Source organism: Carassius gibelio, chromosome A17 (genome assembly GCF_023724105.1).
Source record: "Carassius gibelio isolate Cgi1373 ecotype wild population from Czech Republic chromosome A17, carGib1.2-hapl.c, whole genome shotgun sequence".
In the NCBI taxonomy this organism is placed as follows: domain Eukaryota; kingdom Metazoa; phylum Chordata; class Actinopteri; order Cypriniformes; family Cyprinidae; genus Carassius; species Carassius gibelio.
In genome coordinates, this window is record NC_068387.1 from 13,624,499 (window position 1) to 13,651,268 (window position 26,770).

Sequence of the window (26,770 nt, forward strand, 5' to 3'; positions counted from 1 at the left end):
TGCAATGAGGGGCTTGCGTGCTCGGCCTGAAAGTGCTCACTTTTTTTATGAAAGTGATGTAAGAATTTGTGTGTGACATATGTAAGTGCGTAAACTTATGGAGGAATTTCATTAGTCTCTTTTCCACGATCAAAATCATTGCTGTTAAAGAGTTCTTTCATCAACACTGCTGATATTGAATGCAAAAAGCAATTGTATGTAATACAAGTAGTATGTAATTATGCTAAGAGAATGAGATGTTTTTAATCTGAATGCAGCATCTAATGTTTTCTTCATCTCATCTCACCTTTGCACTTTCTGATCCAGACTAACAAATGATGCATGATTGGAAATTTAATTAAATTTATTTATCGATTCTGTCTTTTAACTTTGCTATCTCATACAATATTTCCAGCCCTGAAGTAGAGTCGTCCAAACTTGTCAAAGACGTGGCAGGTAGTGAAGACGGTCTTGAAGGGCTGGAATGATAAGCACATTGATTGGATGTCAGCATTCTGAAATATGTTTTACACTCAGCAGAGATGGTGCAATTATTATAGTTTTTCCATTTAGCTCACACGCACAAACACACAAACAAAAATACACGTTTCCAAAGGAAAATGTTATTGCTCTTTCACACCTCAGAAGAAGGAATAAGATCAGTTATGCTGAAGTATCAACTTAATCTCAGATGTGTCCCTTTAAAATCTTTAAGAATTACTTTTGGGGTCAATAAGATTTTTTTTAATGTCTTTATTTAAAGAAATTAATACTTTTATTCAGCAAGGATGCATTAAATTGTTCAAAAGTGACAGTAAATTTATATAATAATTATATTAAGCAGCAGAACTGCTTTCAACATTGATATTTTATTCTGAGAAAAAATTGAGATCTCTTCTGAAATTCTAGTGCAGAGATGTCAGGTCACTAAACTTTTTTTTTAGAAAAAAGTTAGAAATATTAGAGATGAAGTAATTTGTTGTCAATTTAATCTTCTTGCTGTCAGATATATACTAAGGGGAAGTCGTGGCCTAATGGTTAGAGAGTCGGACTCCCAATCAAAGGGTTGTGGGTTCTAGTCTCGGGCCGGACGGAATTGTGGGTGGGGGTAGTGCATGAACAGCTCTCTCTCCACCTTCAATACCATGACTTAGGTGCCCTTGAGCAAGGCATCGAACCCCCAACTGCTCCCCGGGCGCCGCAGCATAAATGGCTGCCCACTGCTCCGGATGTGTGCACACAGTGTGTGTTCACTGCTCTGTGTGTGTGCATTTCGGATGGGTTAAATGCAGAGCACAAATTCTGAGTATGGGTCACCATACTTGGCTGAATGTCACTTCACTTCATATTAAGAAGCTTAAATGCTCAGATAAATTTGAGCTTTTTTGGCCAAAGTCATGGCCTTGCATGCATCCATCCGCCCATCCATCCATCCATCACATAAAACTTAGTGTGTTCTTTTATAAAGCTTTACAATGTGTACTAAAAGTTGATTTAGTTCAACAACTGTGCAGTGTATCACTACAAATATAAGCTATAAGCAAACTAAGATTGTATCTCTGTTTCACTTCCACTTAGATCTAAAATTAGGGGTTAAATGGTATTTAAAATGGCTACACACAGGAAAAAACACTATCGTTCTCTCTCTGCTGCTTCCCCTAACGCCCGGTCATCCCAGCTGCTGTGACTAGCATTGGCTCTTCATCACTGCTATAAAACATTCTCCCAGTCAGCCAGTTAATGATGAATACATGAGCCACAACAAATCCTGCCCTCTTTTTTTTTTTTGCAGCACTGCACAAAATATCTGCGTCAGATATTTTTAGTTGGACTGGATTCAGCTTTTGCTAGTGGCCTAGTTGCTGCAGCAGCTACACACGCTGGCTCTCAGTGACCCCCCCCTAGAGGCTGACCTGGTCTAAAACAAGCCATCTTCATCTCCACAACCACTTAATACAAGGGCCTGTGAGGAGCACTGCTGCGTTGGAATTGAAATAATGGGCTACAGTAAGAATGGGAAGAGGAACGAGAGGTTGGGAGGAAGGCGATTTAATTATTTCATTTTTTAAGACTGAAAAAAGGCGAAGTTGAGCAAGGACAAACTAATGTCATAGACTTGGGAGGCGCTGACTGTTTCCCTCTGGCAGGCATGCATGTGATCCCTCTGTCAGTCAGCGTACGCCACCGTGACAATCATCTGTGTGTCTTGGCCTTGGGAAATGCTGCAGCTAGCTGTCCTTGTAAACAGCACTCCGCATTAACTCGAACAACTGCACAAGAAATGCAAAAGGACATGGTCTACAAAGTGGAAAATAGATTCATTCACACTGTTCACTCTATATGAAAGAAATCACTTTTTTTTCTAATCGCAAAAACGTTGATTGTTTTTCCATGACATGGCATAGTTGTAGACACATAATTAGATGACTAATGACAGGTGGTGTAGACTAATGTCAGGTGGTGTAGATTGCTATATGTACCATTTAAACTACGACTGTTTAATACATGGGAATGAGAGACAAGTTTAGTTTGCAAACTTTCGTGGCAAAGGCCAAAGGGAGGAGCACATACATGGAAATGAGGAAGAGGAGGTATTAAGAGAGATACTCTGAAAGACAGAACTTGTTCTCATGGACAGAGGTGAAACTGGGGCCGCAGAAACATTCCAAAAACACTCTTTTGTACTCAAATACACTGACTTATGGATAAAAAGTTATTACAAACAAGCAAGTTACATAATACAGATCATATTCTCAGTAACACTGTCAAATATTGATTGTTTGATTGTTTTATGTACTGTTAAATGCTGCAAAATTATAAATGTATACAACATTTATAGTGACACTTTTAAGCTATATCCAGTCCCTCCAGAAAAACGCGGATTATTTTTGTGATTGTTGCGGGCAAAAATCCTTTATTTTGCGGCAGGTTTTATTAAAAAATGCGATGAATATGCGGGATATTTTTGCAATATTATGCGATGAAATTGCGGGAACTTGCAAAAACTGCGGCTTGATGAAAAAGAGAAAAAAAGGTGATGATTTGCGTCCTTCACCCTGGTTTCACCGCGGGCTTCACAGACGATGTTCACGTCGCGCAATTATGTCACTTCATAAGGTTCCCATTGGAAAATAATATTGATTTACCTGTTTGAAGTAAACGCAACATTTTTCAACTTTCTGCTAAGATATATGTGACTTTTTTGCAACAAAAATTATTATTATTATGAAATCATGCTACCTCCGCATATTTTTCTTCCTGAAATCGGCAATTTATGCGGCGAAAGTGCGGCGTATTTGAAAAAATTAGACCCCCGCATAAATATGCGGCCCTTGGCTGATTATGCATGAAATCACGCGATCGCATAATCGCGTTTTTCTGGAGGGACTGTATATCAATTTATAATTATTTTTTTTTGTTTATTATTAGTGATTTCTTTAGATGCAGAAGATATATGTGTAAGTGTGTTCTTTTAAGTCAAATAATTTTAGACAAATATTTATAAATGAATAGATTCATTAATAAACAATGATAATAATAATTATTGTTACTATTATTTGTTATAGATCAGACATTGGTTAAAAAAGTCAATATATCACTCAGCAATACTGTTTAACATAAATATTTATTAAAAATATTTATTATATCTTTGATAAAATATCAAATGTTTGAGAATTGTAGCATCTATTCAATGACATAGATCTTTTAACATTAACAAATGCCTTTAATTGACACACTTCTAAAGTGCCCTCAGTCCTTTTGAATGTGTCGCTCCTCTAGCTTACGTATGTTCTTATTTGTCTCGTCAGCCTGTTGTCCTAAAATAGCCGTAGCCTATGTTCTTTGTTATCTTTCACCTCAGAGTGTGTTTCATTTAATGGCTACATAACAGCAGTACTTCAGTGGACTTCAGATAAGCACTCAGGACACTTAGACACTTTTCAGCCCATCAAACCCATATTTTAACCAAGCATTTGTTGCCTATCCCTCTAACATTATTCAATAAAAACAGACAAGAGATTAAAAAAAATATGATTGATTTATTTGCTCCAATGTTCTTCAGAATGAAGCTTTTCTAAACACAATGAAACCAATTAGCACAGCTAGCACTTGTGGTGCAGAAGGTAGGTCAGCCCGGAGTAATAAAAAGTATTGACTTTTCTCTGACTGTAAGCAGGCTGAAAGGGGTGCGGCGGCCTTGTCGTACATTAATTTCACTTATTTCAAGAAGGGCCCCTGTCAAGTCCTAATGCGTCCAATGCACTTTTCACATTCATACACTGACATCTTAGCTGGGCCTCAGCCTAAATGAGTTACGTTATTTTAGCTAGTGAGAAGTTGACGGTGTAATTCTCACTGCACAGCTGTATACAGGCCGGTAGGGAAAGAGCAGAGGACTCATACGTGGCTACTCCTGAATACCCTTTTCACTTTTGACTGCTCAGATGCACATTAAAGTATTTGTTTTTGTTTGTAGAATGACAACATTTTTAGTAACGTGAAATACTGTTTGATTTTAACAAGTCATACACACACACACACACACACACACACACACACACACACACACACACAAAGAGCTTGTGGCCTTAAAATAACATTTGGTATGTACTTTTACACTAAAATTTGTAAAACAGAAGCTCTTTATGCTCTTTATACTTGAATCAAATGCTTAATGAAATGCACATTTAATAAACCTAACATTATTATTATTATTATTTTTAAATATCTTTAGCTTTAAGGACATTTAAAAATTACTCTCTCATGAAGACCACATTCACAAAAAAAAGGAAAAAAAGAAAGAAAGAAAGAAAGACAGACAACATTAACTGAAATACATTTAAAAAATGGTGTTGGGATAAATTATGAATATTGTGAAAAATCATTATTATTTAAAAAATAATAGTTTTCTATTTGAAAATATTTTAGTATGTAATTTATTCCTGTGATGGCCAAGTTGAATTTTCTGTAGTCATTATTACTTTAGTCTTCAGTGTCACGTGGTCTTTCAGAAATTATTCTAAAATGCATAATAATATTTTGGTGAACAGCATTTTTTTAAATATGCATTACAAAATAATATTAAATAAAAGTATTAATTTCTTTCAAGTACATTTTGAGTGGATGTAAGGAGTATCTAATTATTTGTAGGTTTGCAAAGATTTCATCAGTAAACAACCTTACATTTTATTTTGTGGATAATCACTGTGCTTTATCAACAGAATGCATGATCTAAATCCCCAATTTACTTTCTCCCACTCTTCAGAATGCTGTATATTTGACAATTAAGTCACTGAAAATCATGATATAATCAAGTTATTTCAGGTGACATTACCCTAATGTGGCCTTCAATCAGTTACACATACAAACACACACAGGCAATTTCAGCAATTTTAACTGGCAATACCAGAATGAAGCAGTTTTCACAAATCCCTGTCCTTGGAAGCTAACGTACAGTAATTCTGAATTCATTCTGATTTCACACTGTGAAGAGAAAAATCATTTCAGTTCATGCTATGCAAAAACCTCAATAGCTTTTAAGTAGCTGCATGATCCACAGCACAGATGAAATTCAGAAGGGTTTGTTTTCATTTTCAAAATGACAGTGGTAACCACTTCATATTTGTATAAGACGCATAGAAGAAAGTGCAGATGAAGAAACCAGTGTTTTATGGTACTGTGGAGTCATTTTATTAAAGCGTTTCTCACTCTGACCTACATTATTTATTTGCATTGTGTTTCTAAAGCTAAAGTATGAATGCATCATGTAATGAAGGTGCAGATTTTTGCTGCTGGAGTGTAAAAGTTACAGAAACTGAGAGACAGAGGTGTATTCTTTTAGATTGTTTTGTCCAGATGCAAAAAATAAAAAAATAAAATAAACCAACATATTAAAAAATACAAATAATTATTACAAAATATGAAATCATTACATTGCACATTTCTTTATACACTAACAAAAATCCCAATAAATGTATGTCTAAAAACATGTCCCACATATTTTTGGGTTTGGTAACTTAAGTTATCCATGATAAACATTGTTAAATTATATTTGCCATTAAGGATTAAATTGATTTTCTTAACATTTAAGGAAAAGGCCATTTCAAATCAATCGCAATGAATTTTATTTATTTACTTTTTATATGAATGATGATAAAAAAGGAAATGCTGACACAAATGGAAGAAGGTGTAAAGTTAATTGATACATATGTAAGAAAATAGTGAGAGGCATGTCAGGGGAATTGTTTATTACGTGGCAAATGAAGGGGCCGAGGGATTTTATATCCCTATAAAATGGATATAGTGAATCACCCAGAGGCTCTTGGTTACTAATGTACTCTGGTCTGGAATATGAACATATGTGTGTGTGTGTGTGTGCATAACAGACACACTGACATGCCATTTCCTATCCTGAAGTCAAAGCAGGTTGTCCTACTTTTATATCACTTATTTACTGCTCATTAAACACACCTCATATGTTACATATACAATAGTGATGCATTATTCTGCCATGGATTAACAAGTGCAGCCACTAACAAAGCATCATTTTAGGTTAATATTCCAGTTGCCTCCAACAATAACAATAATTTAAAAAATCTGCTCTGGTGGTGCTTAGAGGTCGATATTTGGTGGTGAGACAATGGAGATGGGGGTCTAGCAAAGGGGGTTTGGAAAAGCAATTACTGAGGCAATATTAAAATAGAAGAGAGAGAAAATAAATGTAGGCCCAGGCTGTGTGCTGGTATTCTGGCGCTAAGATGTACCAGTTTGAAAACATGATTGATGAAGGTCTAATGAAAGATGATGGAGAGTCTTTTGCATCGAGGCAATGCCACCAACTGCACTTTATTAGCCACCATAATTAGCCCTGGTGGTTCAGTTTGTAAGAATCTGGTGTGATGATGCAAAAATCAGATCACAGCGCTGGGTAATCAGTGGCCACCGTACAGCCTGATGAAGGGTCATCCTTGTCAGGGGGCTATTAACTAATGCACTAATTACAGAGGAGAGGGAAAAGTGTGGACCCCATGCCTCTGTCTGTCTGCATCACTTCTGATCCACAACTGGGCTGACAACACACCACTGTGGACCGTCACTTCATATCTCAAACGGCTCAAATTACTGTAATGCCGATTCCATTTAAAGGTGTTTCCTCAACTATCTTAAAACACACTTTTTATACTGACTATTTAATTGGTTTACTAACATTGTCCAACAGCGTATATATTTTAGATGCAACACAGAAAAAATAAATACAAAAAATTATATATATATATATATATATATATATACACACACACACATATATACATATACACTGAACCGTCATGAATAAATATATTTTCCACCTCAAATCGCCATTACATTTTCAGGAGGAAATTACATGTTAAAGCATTTTTAGAATAAAGTAGCTCATTCCCTTAAATACTTAGAAATGTACTGTAGGTATCCTAAATAAAATTAAATAGTATTAAAATCTGAAATGCTGTAGTAAAAATTCTCTTCTCACAAGTGATATTAGCAGTACCTTGAATTTTCTTTGTCTTATATTTAAGCTAAAGCATGCTCTTTACTGACACCATTGTAAAGTGCACTTAACTTTTGATAAAAACTATTATTTTAAAATAACATAACTAATTGCTATAAAAAGAAACAATTGTTGGAAATGACAATTGAGGGACAGTCTTTTTTATTGTTATATATTATATCAATTAATGCAAAGGAAACAAAAGGGCTTCTCATAATAATAATAAAAAAACTTAATATATAAAATATATATAATTTTTGGGATATTGGTTCATAATTTAAGAAAAAAAAACTTTACTGGTTACTGCTTACTGCTTATTTATTAGAAACAATAGAAAAAATAGAAAGAACAGCATCAAAAGATCATCATTTATTTCAAACAGAAGTCCTTTGTAACATTATGAATTTCTTTCTTTTAGCTTTTTTTTAATCAATTTAATGCATCCTTGCATTATTAATTTATACAGTATATACACACACACACACACACACACACACACACACAGATATATATATATATATATATATATATATATATATATACACACATATATATACACACACACATATATACATACATAACATAAACATATAATATATATATAAATTGTATTGACCCCATACTTTTGAAGAGTAGTGTATGTAATACAGTGGTAAAGCTCTTCTGGGTAGGGAATCACCCCTGAGACTGAGGGTTTGCCTCCTGTTTAGCTATGGATCAGTGATAATCCTTAATATGGTGTCCTCTGCCACATCAATTATGTTGATCATAGGCACGCTCGTTATGCTGAGTCTTCATTACTGTCAGACGGTGTGAGCACCAGCCTCAGGCCTTTACAGTATAAATCAAGACATATTAGGCTACTCTCCAAAAGTATCATAGAGAAGCCTGCACCATGTCTTTTAACTTGGATGTTTTACAGAATGGCATAGATATGGTGAAACTAGATCAGGAAACTTTGAGTGTCTGATGTATTTAGGGAGTGACCTGATAAAGTTAGTTCCCTCTGAAAAATGCAAAAAATTTATGTCATATAGATAGCAATTAAAATGCAGAGCGGAACCGAGCTGCCACACCAAGCATACATGAGCAGTGTCAGCAGTAGGGGCTCTTTTATTTATTTAATTCTGGAGGAGGTATTTCCGGGCAATTGCGCTGGATGCAGAGGGTAGTGCCTGCTGGTAAGAGCCAATAAAGAACTCTCATCCATGACCGGCCTTCAGCAGAGACACAGTCAATTACCTAATGTGAGGACTTTGACGGGGGGGTGGGTATTTATTAAATTGCTGTCAAATTTTACAAATTTGCGACGCTCAACAATGAGGTTGTTTTGGTGGGGGTGCGTGAGTTCAGAATGAACATCAGTCCCCCTCCCACTACCATCACAGATCCCATATCCCTCTTTCCGAATCATGCCAGCACACAAAATGCGTTTTTGGCAGTTCTACATGTGCATGCTAGCAAAACGTGTACCTTTTTCCCCTTGAGGTACTCCTTGTGCTCCTCTCGGAAGTGCTTGGTCCCATATCCCACCTGCTCAAAATGGGGTGGAAGTGTGCATCAGGCCCTTGTTCTGCTTATTTCAGCTTGTGTTTGAAAATTGAAGAGAACTGTGTGAAAATAAAAACAGAAATAGGAATCAAGATTTGTATTTTATTTTTTCTGTGAAAGAAGTCTCTTATTCTCACAAAGGTTGCATATATTTGATCATAAATACAATAAAATCAGTAATATTGTGAAATATTGAAAATAACTATTTTCTATTTCAATATATTTTGAAATATTTATTCCTGTGATTGCAAAGCTGAATTTTTAGCAGTCATTAATCCAGTCTTTAGTGTCATGTGATCTTTCAGAAATCATTCTAATATGCTGATTTGCTGCACAAGGAAAATATCTTCTTTTCACAGGTTGTGATGTTTAATATATTTATGTGGAAACTGTGATTTCAGGATTCTTTGAATAAAAAGTTCAGAAGAACAGCATTTATTTAAATTAGAAATCTTTTTAACATTAGAAATGTTGATAAATCTAATGCACAAAATTAAATAGCAAAACTGGCATTTCCAACATTAGTTGTATTAACCGTATTGTGTGGAAAAGAGCATAATCTCGGTGCCGGCCCAATTACTGGCCTCTGGTCTTGGCTACTGTGCCTGCTAAGAGCTAACGCTCTACTTTTTTCACAAAGCACATGGTACTTATACTCTCAGGCATTTTTCATTCTAATCCAGATCATTTCCAAACCCAAATCTCTTCTTAATCATTCTGATGTCTTGTGGTTGTTTTTGCACATGCTGCGTGTTTGCTGGGCACATGTTCAGTGCAAATATCGGTTACTTAGGAAAAATGCCAGATGTTAATTACAGGGAGGTTGATTTTGTAAATTGTACCCAAGACACTTTGCCTGAAGGAAGATTTATCCAGTGTAGTACAAGAGGTGTCTGCACGAGGCTGGGTAAATGTCCACTGGGCATTGGCTTGGCACGTCACAAAACAAACAAACAAACAACCAACAACCTTGGCACTTTCTGTGAACACAGTCTGCAAAGAAAGGTTTCTTATTCCCAATGTGTGTTGTGTCTGTTCCCTTTTACGATGATGAAACCAGAAGTAGTTGAAGCCCTGTCCTCTTTAATGAAATCAAAACAGAAAAATATGGAAATTGTAACCATAATCGCTCCACCTGGGCAAGCAAAAGTTGCACAAAAATGTAATAATAAAAATAAAAAAACTGGCAGAGTATATAAAACAGATGGGATTGTTAGATCAAAAGACTTTGTCTCGTTTTTTGCATTAATGCTTTCTGAAACATCTGTTTGTAAAAATAATAATAATAATAAGAGGGGCTGTGCCAACTGAAAGTGAAACAAGAATTAGTTTGACACTCTCTTTAGTCATTTCCTTAAAGAACTGAACAAGATCATTATTTATTAGAGAGGCTCTCTTGTCACCCAAGTACCACATAAGCAATAATGCTTGGTAAAGTGTTGATGGCGCAAGGCAGAAAAAGAGGGTGACATCAAGCACCGCACTGGCCCTTTAAATAATGGCCCGATCTCCCACAGACATTCTTATCCACTAGAGACACCAGCCTCCCTACAAGACAGATTACAGTGCAACCCATGCTAATGTGCACATGGGACGGACATCACAGAGCAAAAATTAATGTGGCCCCAATGTCCCAGAATACACAAGGCTTCTGCTGCTTGCCGGCTGTTTCACTTACTGCTTTCATTGCCACTGAATTGCATTTTAATAGGGTAGTTTTTATTCATTGAAAGCCATTAAGGAAAGTTTGACTTCTCGCAGGGGATCTTTTGGCATTGTAGACCAATGCCCAGTGACAACATCCTAGGACGCCACCAAAACAGGAAAAGGGGGAGTGTAAGAGGAAGTAGATATAAAGAAAAGAGAAATATGTGGAGACGTACATATCTTCCCCTTGCACATTTGTAAGACAACCTGCTGGGTAACACTGGTTCTAAACAGAACAGAATTAAAGACTGAATAATAATAATAATAATAATAATAATAATATAAAATAAATAATAAAATGATAAATAAAAGAAAATGATATAGCTTATATAAATAATTCCTTAGATATTATTAAACTTTTTTTTAATCATTAATTGTAAGTGATTGTGCAACCTAATTTAGTGTGGTTGATTCACTAATATAAACTAATATTTCTGACTTTAATAAAACAAGTTTACTTAGTGTATTTAACATATAAACATATTACTAGTTTACCTGGCAATGTATTTTACCATGTAGTTTTCAATGTTGGGAAGTGAGAGTGGGATCCTGGATCAAAAGACTCGAATCATGCTTCGCCATTCACTGCAGACACCACATGTATAATACAATTTACACAGTAACCACGTCTCCTATTGCTGCCTGTTTGGGGTATTCTGTGTTAATTGGGTTAGCTAATTTACTGTTTAAAGCTGCAGCAAGAAGAATAAATAAAATAAACATGATTAAAATAAAATGGAGGGGCTTTAAAACAGAGATGTCAGTGTTCAAGTAATGTAAAAAATGCAATGGTAATCCACTGCAATAATTATTTAGCACAGAAGACAGCAAATAATGTCAGCAATGATGAAATAGTGTAGTATTAATTGTCATGTAATTATGTATTAATTATTAATTATTATTAAAACAAAAACATTATTGTTTTTAGCAGCTAACCCAATTTGAGATTTTACTATCTGCTCGCACTTTAAGAAAATAAAGTATGGGGCTTCTCTTGTAATTCGATTAATGTGCATCTAGACAATGTCACATATAGAGACAAAGCACTCAACAATTTACACAATTTTACTTGGAAACATAATTCTACATTCATACTAACTTCTGTTGTGTCTTCAAAATGTATTCATACAGTTAATTTCACCAAACAATTAAGATGAACCCTAACCTTACTTGATAATGCAGTGTACATGATAAGATAAGCTATATAGTGGGTCCAGAAAGTATTTGGACATATGCAAAAAAAAAACAAAAAAAAAAAAAAAACACATCTGTCATTATTTACTCACCTTCATGGTGTTCCAAACCTGTCCTGTATGACTTTCTTTTTTCTGTGAAATATAAATTATATTGATATCAATATCAATACATGTACATACAAATACATTATTATTTTAAAGAATGGTTCAGCAGTTTTTCTCCATATAATGAAAGTCAGTATTGTTTAGGACATCACTAACTTTAATCATTAAAAAAAAAAAAAACCTTTAAAAAAATACTCTGTGTTCTGCAGAAGACATACATACAGGATTGAAATGACACGATGACTGATTCTTAATATTTCCCTTTAATTCCCATTACAAATGTATGAATGTCATTGCATAAGTTTCCAAATACTTTTTGAATCATATTATTCGCTTTAAAGTACTGCTAAAGAATATGTTCCATTCATTATATACAGCTCCAAATCAATACATACATGCATTTCACACAATCTTTAGCGCAGGGATGTGTACATGTGAGCACTTTGTGTGTGTCTGTAACTTACGTCTGGACGATGACGTGAGTCCTCCACTCCTGCTGTTTGAGCTCTTCTCTGGCCTCCTCCAGGGCAGTGATGGATGTAGTCACGTGCAGGCTTGGCTCCAGGGGCTGATGCCGCTTCTGCAGCACCTCCAGAGCTGGGCGAAAGGGCCCCTGACAGGTACGGGGGATAAGGTAAATGTTTTATTACCCAGACCCGCCCGCCTCGTTATTGATGAAGCCCCTGTGGATGTCCAGCTGGACCCTCGAAAGCCTCAGTCTTTTCATCTAATTCATTAAAACACCTGAACAGTGCTGATACAATACCTTGACCATATAGTGAAGGACCTGAAGAGGCAGGTGGTGGTAGATACTTCAGGTAAATGCACTAAAAATTCACTATAAAATCTACAAACTAATACAGTATGTTTGTTCCCTGGGAATTGAACCCAAATCTTTTTGCACTGCTAATGCAATGCTCTACCTCTGTGCCACAGGAACACAAAATATATTCACAATTACTACGATTCATGAATATTATTCCACAATAACAATATATATTTTGAATAACTGATTGATGTTCTCAATCGCTTAACATCACATTACATTTTTATTATTATCTTAAGTTTAGGCTTGCACGTGCTCTCTAAATAAAGTCTGACTTGACTTCTTCACCATGTCACCAAACCATGTTTTCCACTATTATAAATAGATTAAAAAATACCACCTTTACATTTTACCATACAATGGAAATACCATGGCATATGAATATGGTAATTAAATAATATTATGGTACCTGTCCAAAATAAATGGTGTTACCATGTTATGCCATTCATTTTGGACATTTTATTGTACCACAAGCCTCAGTTATTTTGAATATACTTACCTGACATGTTGACACATGCTTTCAGATGTGTTTAGTTGCCCAAATCGAAAGTTTTGGACTGGCGCAAACACTTACGGCATTGCTCCACATACATAACTTATTGTTTTGGTTGCTCTTAGTTTAAATGTGACCTTCAGACATTGCTGCTTTTAATTCATGCTGGTGCAACATTCTCTGCCCTTGATACTATCAAGACCAGATCAGCACCTGGCACTGACCAATCCCCTTACTTCCCCTAATAATACACGATCAATCTATCACTCGCAGATGTTTATCACACAGGGAGAAATGCCTAGGGAGGGGGCTCCACCTCAGACCACAAACAATTGGGAGAGAGAGAGAGATAGAGAGAGAGAGAGAGAGAGTGAGATGAGGGTGGAGGGTAGTTGCTTTTTCTGGGGTCTTTGTAAGGGCAAAATGTAGATAAATGATGCATCTTCATCTACTGCATATTGTGTGAAAGATGTGGCAGTTTTTTTTAATGAATTCCCACTAACTGGGCCCATCTCAAATAAAAAAACCCAGTCCAGGGAGAAGAACTAATAAAAAGAAATGACTCACGCTTCTTTTTCGCTCACTTATGTTTTACATTAATAGAAACCAATAATAAGAATCATTTACATTAAAAGTCATGGACCGTAAATAACACAAATGGCAAATACGTATCATTAAATCTCCCTCACAGCTGGACAAGATGACATGCTAGATTTGGAAGTTCTTAAAGATGTTTTTTATCGGGGCACCTTTACATGTTTCGGTATTCCCTTGCTGAGAGTCCTTTAATGGGATCCATGGAATAAAGGGGTTCGGGTTGACAGGCATGCTTATCACTGGTTATCTGGCTGTCTAAATGCTTTGGTGCTACCCAGATGAGAAGGGGCACACATTATTATTCCATTATTCCATTTTTATGGGAAGTTTGTCAAAATGATCTCATGGTGGCAATAAATCCTGGCTTTAATCATAGTTATCTCAATATCTCTTTTGTTAATTGTCACCAAATTCTGTAATCTTACTGAGACCATTTCATTGGTAGAGACTAGTGGGATGTCAAGAAACGCTTGAGCTGATAAAATATCCCAGTAAAGGGTGTTGAAACATTTGTTATGAATATGAATAAAGATTTTAGTGTGACTTTGCTAAAAGACAAAACAAAAAAAAAAGACAAAAAACAAAACAAAAAAACAAATTTACATTAAACAAACTAAAAAATAATTGATTTTTGCCTAAAAAATATAGGTGTTCACTCAAAATAAAAATGTTGTCATTATTTACTGACTCATGTTGATCTAAACCTATATGACTAAGAAGGTTTTTGTAGAATGTCCTTAAAATAATAGGACATTGGCCCTATCAAAATTTAAACAAGACAAAATGTGCAAGTATCAAAAAGAGGTCCATAAAACCTGTGCAGTGTATTTAAAGTCTTATGAAGTCATGAACATTTTGTCAACTGGATCAACTCATAACACTGAAGAGATCTGAATAAGACATCACAGCAAGGAAAGAAGTCAAGATTTTAAGTGAATAACAACAATTTTAGTCCAATTATAGAAGTTTGGGAATAAAGAACACAAGTCATATGGACTGTTTTTTTTTTATTGATTTTTTCATCACTCCTTAAGCTTGAAAGTACTCTTGTGTTCCACTAAAGAAAGAATGATTTACACTTTTGGAATAACATGTACGGAGCCCTGCACATGACATGCCGGGAAAAAATAGTAGGCTAAATCGTGTCCATGATTTACTAATTCGTTCCCTCAATGTAATAAAACGTGCACACGATTACTTTTTTTTCATTAACTATGCCTTTAAGGAAATCTTGGGCAATGTCTCACCTGTGGCTTTTTGTGCATGGGTGGTAGACGCTCCCTCTTTGGCATCAGGTTATTGAGATCAGGGGTTTTCCTCTCTTTAGGAGCTGATCGCACTAGAAGCAGCTTACCCTTTTCTCAGTCTCAGCTCCATCTCATCAGGTTCTGGTCTGAACGGTGAATTGAAAACACCTGGACACTAGGATAAGCAAACAAACATAACAATCCACCAGTTTGGATGAGTAAGGTGAACAAAACAACCTTATGCTTCTGTTGGGATAATGAAGAGAAAGACTGTTTTTCTAAATGATTGCCAGTAAACCTTGAAGAACAAACCTCCAAACACATCCTCATGCCCTCTTTAATAACTCATTTACTAGCAATGGACTGGTAACAACTTCCATTGTACCTCTCATCATAGGTATCCATGCAAAGCCTGTTTAGCTCTCAGGAAAAATAACCTACTTTATTCGGTCAACCACAGCAAAACAATTATACTTATCACCTCCCCTGAATGGACACACATCCATCACTCTGGCATGTGTCATGTCTACTGGCGTAAATGTGTGCTAGCTAACTATGAGCTGTCTGATCTTAATGTAGCACTTTGGTGGTTCTTGGTTTGGCCTGAGGAATAACAGCTAGTCTCTAATTAGATGATTCCTCATATGTGCTTAATTAGCAATGGGTATTTTTTAAAGCTTTATTACTATATATGCTAATAACTTTAACAGTTAATATGCTTCATTAAGGCTACTGTGCTGGTTTGGATAGTGTTGCTTTCGGTGTCACATGGTGGGGGGTACAACACAAACTCCCAACTTGCTTCGGACTTACAGGAAAAGAGCAATGATGTTGACCCTCGTACCGAGGAACTACATCTATGTCAGTGCAGCCACTTTTGTCCAGCGGAATTTTCTCTGGTTAACGATGAACCATGGGAGACCCATCCATTTCATGGAGACAAGGTCAGACTGTGGGAACATAAGTTGCCCAGCAAAGAGACACAGAGAGTGAGAATGAGAAAAGCAGGGAGGGGGAGAGAGAGTGAGAAAACTCTGAAGAGAACCTTTCCTGCACTGACAAGCACTTGAGTCTGTGTTGGAATTTTGTGGTTTTAATGATTGTCCTCTTTTGGATGCATTGTCAGTCATGCATAATGTCAGGGGCATATGCAATATATTTTCAACCTTTACATATGTAGAAATCCTATAATAAATATAATTTAAAATAAACATAACATAACATAATATAATATAATATAATAATGTTTGTTTGGGGTCAGTAAGATTTCATTAACCGGTTAGCCAGCACTCCCCAGTATGGGACTCACAGATGAAAGTGCTCTACCAAACTTATAATTGTAATAGTTTCCTACTTCAGTGTGTTACAATCATAATTGTGGTGTCTTTAGAAAGAAGACCCTTTTTTATCAACCAGTTTTGATAATGCTCAAAAATATTAAAAGTTATAGACACTGAAATGCCTTGAATTATTTTTACCACTCTTAAATATTTTTTTATTTGATATAAAAATACATGAAATGAGTCCTGGAACAATCTAGAAAAGTAATGGGTTGAAAGCCACATGTCTCAAGAGTTTCTATTTCAAATCTGAATAAAATATAATGAAAAATGAGACTCCTGCAAATATTTTTATGAGACTATGTATACACCCCCACCCCCCAAATATAAGAAAATATATTCCCCAATTGTACTGAAGGCTTCTACAAACTATTTAGTCAGTAAACATACCACTGCATAGTTTTTTTTTTTCAATTATAAAAAAATAGACAGAAACTTAGACATCATGTAAGTGATTTATTTGAGCACTAGAAAAATACAATAAGAATAATTTGAGTAATAATAATAATAAAAAAGATTTACCTTTGTTATTCAATTACAGAACAACCTGAGCACCATTTCTATAAATGCATCTTTTATATTACGATGCAAATAAGTGCGGATGTGCTGATGGCCACTTATACAGATGGTAATAATGCAAATGTGCCAAAGTAAATAATCCATTCTCTCTATTCATAATAGACGCGTTCACTATTAAAGCCGTGATCATACAGTAATAGCGAGCTGATTTGGGCTGATTTGCACTCAAACAGATGGTAATCATGCAGATACATTCACATTCAACATAAAACACACTCTCAAATATATAAAAACTGTCGAAAATTAAAAAGAAACAAAGAAAAAGACAATCGCTGTAAGTTCCGCCTCCATCAGCTGACAGGTGCGTCAGAGCGCGTCACGAGGGAGCGCCAAATTCAAATAAACTATCTTCCGCCTATTTTTCATTCATTCTTTTTTCCGGTGGATCTCTTCATTCTGTTTGTGACACTGTACGCTGCAAAACCATGCCGTGTTTTTACTACCAAGACGCAGTTTCCGACCGTGAGTTATTCCATAACAGATGCAAACAATTCTGTCCCTGAAGAAATGAAACTAAACAAAGGAATTATGATCCATATTACAACGTTATTGCTTCGTTGGACTAAACGTGCTTCATGAGATGTCGTTCAGTGGACCCTTACCTTTCTAACTAAACCGGGATTTACAGCTGTGGATGTGTTTATGCTGTTATTAGGACGGATTTGTTATGTACAGCGTTTCTAATGTTCATGTTTTTTATCTGTACTGCTTACACAAATGTAGCAAATACAGTCTTTATAAGCTTTCCATTGAAAAACAGCGATCTGTCGTCGATGCTTGAGGCTTAGATCTTTATAATGATACATAGTTTGTCAAGATTAAATTTGTCCTGTTTCATTTAATCTATTCATAATCACTGACATGTGCGAGTTGAGAGGATTTTAGGACGAGGGCGTTCTGGTGCAGGTTAACAGTAGATCCCTGAAAAAAATTATCATGGTTTCCAGAAATATATTAAGCAGCAAAACTGCAAATCACTAGCAAATTATAATGATTTAAGGATCAAGTTCCAGTGAAGACTGGAGTTATGGCTGCTGAAAATTCAGCTTTGCAATCACAGGAATAAATTACATTTTAGAATTTTATTTTATATATAAAAAAAAGGAAAGTAGAAAACTTTTCACAATATTACTGTTTTGTTTAAAATAAGTGCAGCATTGGTGAGTAGAAGATAATTCAGAAATATTACTAAATTATATTAATTTCTGTTTTCTTTAACCATTCATTACTAATCATAATAATTTAAAACATTATTTTAACACACATCACATTATAAAACCTTTGTCCGTTCATTAGTTTATTTGAAACAGATAAAAGTAATTTATTTTTTCTAAAAGTTTTTCTTGCGATTAACTGGCCTTTTCCATTGTTGAATACCCTGGTGCCATATGAAATTTATTTACAAAATATTTTTGACAATATAAAAATACTTCTAATAATCTGAATGTTTCCAAATAATTGTACATAATAATTGTATTTGTATAAAAATAATAAATACAATAAATGTTTATTAAAAAAAAATTCTAAATAATTTCAATGGGACAAAAAAAATATGGAGACTAATAAACTAGTCAATCCCAGTATACCATTCCTACGCGCCTCTCTTTTTCTTATTTTTTCTCGTCAGACTGCAGGCAGTTGGCAGTAATATCCTCTAGCCCTGTTCATGGTGAGGCTGGCACTAAGCGTTCAGTGACCATGAAGGAGAGGCCAAAAAATAAAATATCTGCTCACCCCGCACTGTTGCTGATTCAACAATGACTAGATCACGTCATCATAATTATCAAGACACATTATAGCCAGTGGGATTTCTGAAAATAATATACTGTATATCAGCAGATGATTGCAGTGGTTAGGAGTCTTGCTGTAAAAAATAAACATCTTCATACTCCATACTGACACAGTTCCTTTTCATTCTGTTACCTCAAATAAATGCACATATACGTACATATGTTTCACTGACTCACCACTGACCTGTTTGTGCTCAGGAGGAAGTGAAGTCTCTGAGTCTGGATGTTTTTCTCTTTTTCCTCTTTTTCCAGAGTGATCAGATCAGTCTCTCTCTCCACTGGAGCTCTGCAACTTCCTCCAGGTCTCTCCTGGGAAGCAGAGAACAGTCCACATAAACCCACAGTTCTGTAAACTCTTGTCTTGACCTCAGACGATGTCTTGTGGGTTGTTCAAAAGAACAGCTTGGCTGACAGAATGATGGCATGACAATCTGAATCCTTGTGATTTATTTCATACTGAGACTTTTGCTAAATTATTTTCTGTTATATGAACATTATAATACATAAGGAGCATTGTTGAGCATGTGTGCACATGTTCATTTGTTTATATTTCCTCTACATTTATGCCAGTGCAAGATTAAGCATTTAAAAAAAAAAAAAAAAAAAAGCACATAAAATACACAAAATACTTCCTGTTACAAAGTTAATTTGCTCTGTAAACTGACCTTTAAAAATCCTCTCGCTTTTCAGTGGGTGCGGGCTGTGAGTGTTTCTGTTGTGGTCTGAGGTTGTAATGTTTGCAACGCTGTCTGACCAGCCTCGGCTTCTTTCGTGTGGCATCATGCTGTCTGTGTGACCTTTGCTAACCTATATCTCCCACTTATTATTAATTGCACTGTAGTGGACAAAAGCCAAATAGATTTGTAACCGTGGAAGGGGATCTCGATCTGTGTCTAAGAGAAGGCTGGGGTAACACATAAACCTCATTAGTGTTGATGGGCCAGTAGGGAGACATGGGAGCAGCTAACACAGATGACCTTTGTGTGTCCTTATACAACACACAGCCATAAGCACCCTGCACACACTGAATTGCATCCACTTACTGTATCACCCTTGCCTATCAACAGCTAGGCATGAAGTATTCAGTCAAAAATACAAGCCGTTTATTGCAGACTTCAGTCTAGCTTATTAGATAGCTTAATGTCTTTTTTTTGCAACACACACATGCTTATTTATTAAAAATAGTAATATGTAGAAAGAAATTCATTATCAACCAATACATTAAATATGTATATGCCTGTAAATATGACCGCATTGTATGAGAGTGTTTTTATATTCTTTTTTAAAAATCTTTTGTTTGATATATGAACATCACAGGGTTATTATTACTTATTATGACTAAAACCATAAAAAGCATTTATTTTACTTGAAATAAAATGAAAAAGCTTTTAAGTCATGCTGGTTTATAAAAACTACAGTAGTATCTCAATAGTGATAGTATACAATAGTGATTTTAAAATAACACTGAAGGGAGAGAAAAAATCAGGCAGTGTTGCATATTAAGTATATTTTTTTTATTTGTTTGCCATTTGTCATGAACTTTCAGTATTATCTATACATTCCCAAATTTCAGCTTGCTGTAATTTAATGTAAAAAAAATTGTACAGAACAACAAAAGCTGTTTTTAAAGAGAAATGTTGAAATAAACAAAATATGATTAATTAGCATAATTTAAATGCTTTAAAGGTGATAAACATTAAGATCAACTGCCCATAAAATGTAATGAATGCAGTAATTTGTGTGATTAAGTATATGCATACCACAGCCTGTGTATTTTGGAGTTTTGTTTTGATAAAAGACCTGCCCTAAATACTATGAAATGTTTATAAAGAAAAAAAAAATTGATAAGGCCTACAGTTAAGGAGTGAGTTTTACAGATGTCCTTGAAAGGGACACAAGCAGAAAAAGTAGCCTGAGCAATGGGAGTCCATAAATTCTCTCTGTGTTTCCAAAGAGTTAAAGATTTGCCATGCTCAAACATTACAGAGAGAAATGTATCTGATTATGGCAGTAATAATTACCCAGCTGTTTATTCCAGATAGAAAAATTATTCATGCGGGCAATAGGGCATGGTGGCAATGACACTCCACATTTAGTAAATATGCAAGCCGCTCATTTCTAATTACTCAAGCCCAGAGGAAGACCTTATTAAGTGCTGGAACTTTAAGTGTCTTCTTGACAAGTGATAAATTGTTACATTGCACAAACTCTTGCTGTGGAATTGCTGTGGTGAACCTGGGTCTTGACTTCATTAAGGTATGCAGAGAAGGACAACTGAATGAAGATGGACACTGGAACAAAGTGGGCCTTGTCTTCAGGCTAAACCTAATGAAATGACACAGATCGTTTTGAACAAGTAGGGGGGAATCCTTCACCACTGACGGAGAGAGAATGAGAGAGAGTGGCCACCCTGACACGGGCAGTCACTGGCCTCCTATCATTGGCATGCTAGGCTGGTTTCCTTGTGCTAAATGGGAACCATTAGGAACATTTTGAATAATTTATTCAGGCGCTGGAGCTGTACAGATTCTGGCACTGAGACCTTTGAGGGGTGACTAATCAGTCAGTGGGTGATCCTGAGCCCAACGTGGAACAGATTGTCAGAATCAATGCACTGATCTTTCACTTTACATCTTTGAATGATTCATCATGACCTCAGAAGCATTACATAAACAACTAATTAATGCACAGACTGGCAGATACTATACTACAGATATAAGTTTAATATAAAATGTAGGCTTTTTTTTTTTTTTTTTTTTTTTTTTTACAATATACAGTATAAGACACATGACTGTACTTGATAGCCCAATGTTTTTATAGAGAAATGCAATGTGCTAACACGATTCTTAGGTGAGAAACCCCAATAAAAGAGAACATTCCCACTTAAAGAGAGGCTGGAGCAGGGAGAAGGAGGGAGGGAGTGGGGTGTTGGGAATCAGTGTTCCAAGGAGCACTTATCAGATTTACATTTAATTTTAGCTAGACCCTTAAGACATTTTCCTACAAAATATATTGGTCACATTAAAAAAGTGACTTTGTCTTTATCAAACGTAAAAGATGGCATCCTCATTTGGCCCCTGAAGCAGGAACTTTTTTATTTTCATAAATGTTGGGGCACACGAATTTCATTAAGTTATTCATTTTCAAGTAACCGGAGGCAATTTATGCATGACATGCTGCTAATGTATATGTCTCAAACATGCTGTTAAAGGCATGGCATTCATTTGTCTTTGCAAGAATTTCAGACAATGGTCATCTTTGAAAATTAGTCTAATGTAATATTATGTACAAATTTTTCTTTATTTGAAACGGTATATAAACATGTTATTTTTGTTTTATCTGATGTACTCATTCTTCCTTAACAATCCTTCCAAATATTTCTTGCTTGCATAATAATTGTGCACATACTTCCTCACATAATAGCCCTGCCATCTCTGCTGTATCTGTATGTAATTTTTGATTAAGACTACATGTACCTGATTATTATTCATTTGTATTACCTTAATGTTGCACTGTATTTCAATAAGGAGTAATAAATTGAGTTTTATTCGGAATTCAGAAGTTATTGGTATTTAGAAGTTACATTCGTAAAAGACAACTCAAAGTCAGAGCAAATTAAAGAAGCCCCTGTCACTTTAGAGCTTGCAGTCATTGTCACTCCATGAAGAATGAGAGTGATGGTTAGTGCCACCGTGACAGCACCACTGAAGACCCAAAACAAAAAGGACATATGACCTACTGGCTAATTAGATACTTAAAACAATAGCAGATATATATATATATATATATATATATATATATATATATATATATATATATATATATATATATATATATATATATATATATATATATATAATATATATAATATATATATATATATATATATATATATATATATATATATATATATATATATATATATAATATTGAAAACAATTGTCTATTAAAAGGCTAACACATTGGCTTTTGGTAAAGAGCACGATAAACACTTTATGTAATGAAGGGAATTGCTAAAAAGAAGCGCAAAGCAAAAGCTTTAATTGTTGTAGTTTTAAGGTTTAATGGACAAGATTGAGAAGGAGCACTGATGCAAACTATGGACTTTTTGTTGGGGGGGGGGGGTGTAAGGGGTAGTCAATCTTATTATAACCCTAACTTGCAGAATTTAAAAAAAAATATATTGTTATTTTAACAAAATAAGTGGGATCATAATTGCATTTTTTTGTTTAAGCTATTTCACATTCATATGTTTACATACAGAAGACAAAATTAATTACTAAAAAAAAAAAAACAGTTTAAAAGTTTGCATATGTTTAATTCTTAATACTGTTTGTTTTGACTTTGATGTTTAATGTTTCTATATTGAGTTTCTTGTTTGTGCTGAGCTAAACTGTGCATTCTTTTTTTTTTTTTTATCATTCAGGTCCATTTATTTATTTTTTGGGTTTTCCACCACCTTCTGCATTTTTGAACCCCACAGCTAAAGTGATTTTGAGATAAATTTTTTCACACTGAGGACAATTAATGGGCTCATACACAACTGTTGCGAAAGGTGCAAACATTCACAGAAGACAGCTGAGCAAATTCTTCAAAGTGTATGTAAACTTATGTCCACAGTTGAATAAAGTGACGTTCATTAGTAAACATCATGCATAGTTTCCCATGGAGCTTTCCAAACTCAAAAAGAACAATTGATTGCATCCAATCTTTCCCATTCAACACGCAGCCTGTGGTTGAAACATATCCTTCAGTGACTGTTTTCACAGTTGCCATTTATTTTTTTCCTCAGCAGTTTTATACATTACCGGTGCTTCCCGGGCATAGCACTCTATCCTTTACAAGGGCTATAAAAGCAGTCTGTTCTGGTGAACAACTTCTGTTTGTGTCTAAGTGGTGACAGGACCTTTAGTCTCATATTCTTTGACTCATATAACAGAAGTGTGAAAGAAGAATACAGGATAAGATTTGTATATAAATCACTCCCTCAGTTCACATTTCTTGTGATATCGAGTGATCACAGTAGAAATAGGCAATCCTCCATACAAATGCAACATTCTTCAATAAGCTATGAAATTTTGTAAGACTAATAAAATTATTTAAAAGTTTCACCTCGGGGAAAAAGAGTTGTAAAGCTAAAGTTTTTATGCATACCAATAACTCAATAAAAGTGCCAATATATCACTCAAGTATAAATGTGTTTGATTTATAGACTGTGAAACAGAGCATGCTGGATTGATATGGCTGCTTTTTTTTTTATTTTTTTTATTTTTTTACAACTGTAGGCCTTATAACAGGTGAGATACAAGATATCATTCATAGTAGGATTGGACTTAATATATATAATAGTATACTTAGAAGTCTTATGCTCACCAAGTATGCATTTATTTGATCAAAAAAATAAATAAATATATATATATATAAAATAATAATAATGTGAAATGCTTTTTGTTTTGTATTTAATGTATTTTAAAATGTAATTTATTCCTGTGATGGCAAAGCTGCATTTTCAGCAGTCTTCAGTGTCACATGATACTTCAGAAATCACTCTAATATGCTGATTTAATGAGCAAGAAACATGTCTAACACCAATGAACACAGTTGAGCTGATTTTTTTTTTTTATTGAAATGGTGATACTTATTTTTTTAGGATACTATGATTTAAGGACATTTTGAAAAACTGGTATTTCGGGGAAAAACTATATTTCTAACAGAAAACAATGTAACAATGTAAAGTTCTTCAGTTTCACTTTTGATCAATTTACTGCAAATTAAATGCAAGTAAATCTTTATATATCATATTAATATATTTTATATATTTATAATAGCTATGAAAACATGAAAAAGTATTTTTTAAATATTTAATAAATGTATGCATATTACGCTATGTACCACTTTACATTTCAATGTAGTTATTACAAACCAGTAAAATCTGTTTATATATTTCATCCATATCAAAAGTGTGACCCCACTGACTTTTCATTCACTAAACAGCATGATAAATATTTACCTTGACAGCCATCTTATTGTAGAAATTCATCTTCATGATAAAATATGCTGTCTGCGAAGAGAGAGAGATAGCATTACATTGTGTCTGGACCCTCTGGTGTTTTTTTTAACATGTGAGGAATAAAATCCTTTTTATAAATAATACATAAAAGTCGCGGAGACGCAGAAGTAGATAAGAGGTAGAGTCGCAAGTCATACTTTGTATCGAAGGGAAGTGCCTAATACATAATGCAGGCATGGCTAGGAAAATCTATGGAAGTCAGGCTGGTAACTAATGGAGATGTATGAAGGCAAAATGCTCTTCACTGAGTTTGATAATCAATGGAATGCTGCTGAGGATGGACCAACTAAACAGTCAGGAATATTCACAAGACACAAGGCACAAAGCATTCACTCACTGGGGACACAAAAGAAACTTGAATATGACAGTAGAGGAAATATAATGTTTTAAAATTACAGATAAAAAGGACTCGTTGTGCAATTTAATTTCTATTTTATATATAGAAATGTTACTCCTCAAATAATGCAGAATTTCCATATAATACTTCCATATAAGAAGTTATGTTAAAAAAAATCTATATCAATACTGTAACTTAATATTTTAGAAAGACATAGAATATTAGGCAACCAACTGTATGTCATAATTGAACATACAGCAAAAACAGAGACATTTTCCTGAACAAATTAAATCTTATATAAAATCTATTCTCTCAAAATCTATTCTCTCCCTTAGGTTTTATTTAGAATAAGAAAAATTAGTACTAATTTGTTAACGCCTTTAAAACACGAACGAGATACAAACATTAAATTGGAAGTCGATATGAACTGACAAAGTACAAACTTATGCCAGAAGTAAGTAAGTCATGGCATGCCTGTTAACTGCTTAATGTTAATGAGGGTTATCATAATATAATCAATATTACATGTCTCCACAACTTACCTTTACCCTTTGTCTGAAAAAAGCCAGTGCATTCAATCCACGCCATATTTATTTTTATTAATGTTGCATTTTTATGCAGATGACTGAAAAATAAAACAACACTCGGCAAACTGTAATTATAGTTCTGTAATTTCAAACAGATTAAATCAAAACTTCTTTCCTCAAAGTCCTTTTTTTTCCCCCTCTGTTTGCCCGCGGTAGGTCTTTCTTGGACAACTGTACATTTGCATTCATCATTAACCACCCTCTAAATGCATGTCTATGGCAACTCTGAACTCAACATGGCCATCAATTTCCAAAAGGCCATTTATAACTCCAAAAAATCAATTTGTATAGGGATGGTGGCAACCCTGGAGCTGCACTCAAGAAGCCTAGATTGAGCTTAATTGGCCACTTAACACATTGATCAATTAACTAAAGTAATCTAAATTAACCTACTGTCTGGGAGTTTGTCTGCTCACTACACAGAAATATGTCGAGGTTACAGACTGAATCACCCTGTGCACTGGCTAATTCTAGCATTTAAAGACTAAATGCATTAGATTTAGGTTTCGGTGACAACTTACATGTATATGCTGAGAATATAGAATTATTTGCCTGTCCTTATTAACAAATCTGTCTACCCTATACAATATGGATCCCAGAAATGTCCCATCTATAGAGTGTATTTCAGTGGACTTGGTTTAGGAAGTGTTTTTCTCATTCATTTTTCCCACATACAGTAAGTCCCATCTTTCACCTCTGCATGCCAGCAGTAGTCACCATTACAAATTTGATTTGAAACTGAAATACATTACTTTACACATACATACATATGCACACACACATGCACACACACACACACACACACACACAGACACACACACACACCCCCCCCCACACA

The 26,770-nt window shown here is 34.8% G+C and overlaps 1 pseudogene; it reads right to left on the minus strand.

Annotated features, from left to right (window-relative positions):
- Positions 1-377: 377 nt before the first annotated feature.
- On the minus strand, positions 378-25,963 carry LOC128031448 (spermatogenesis-associated protein 17-like; annotated as a pseudogene).
- Between the last annotated feature and the right edge of the window lie 807 nt (positions 25,964-26,770).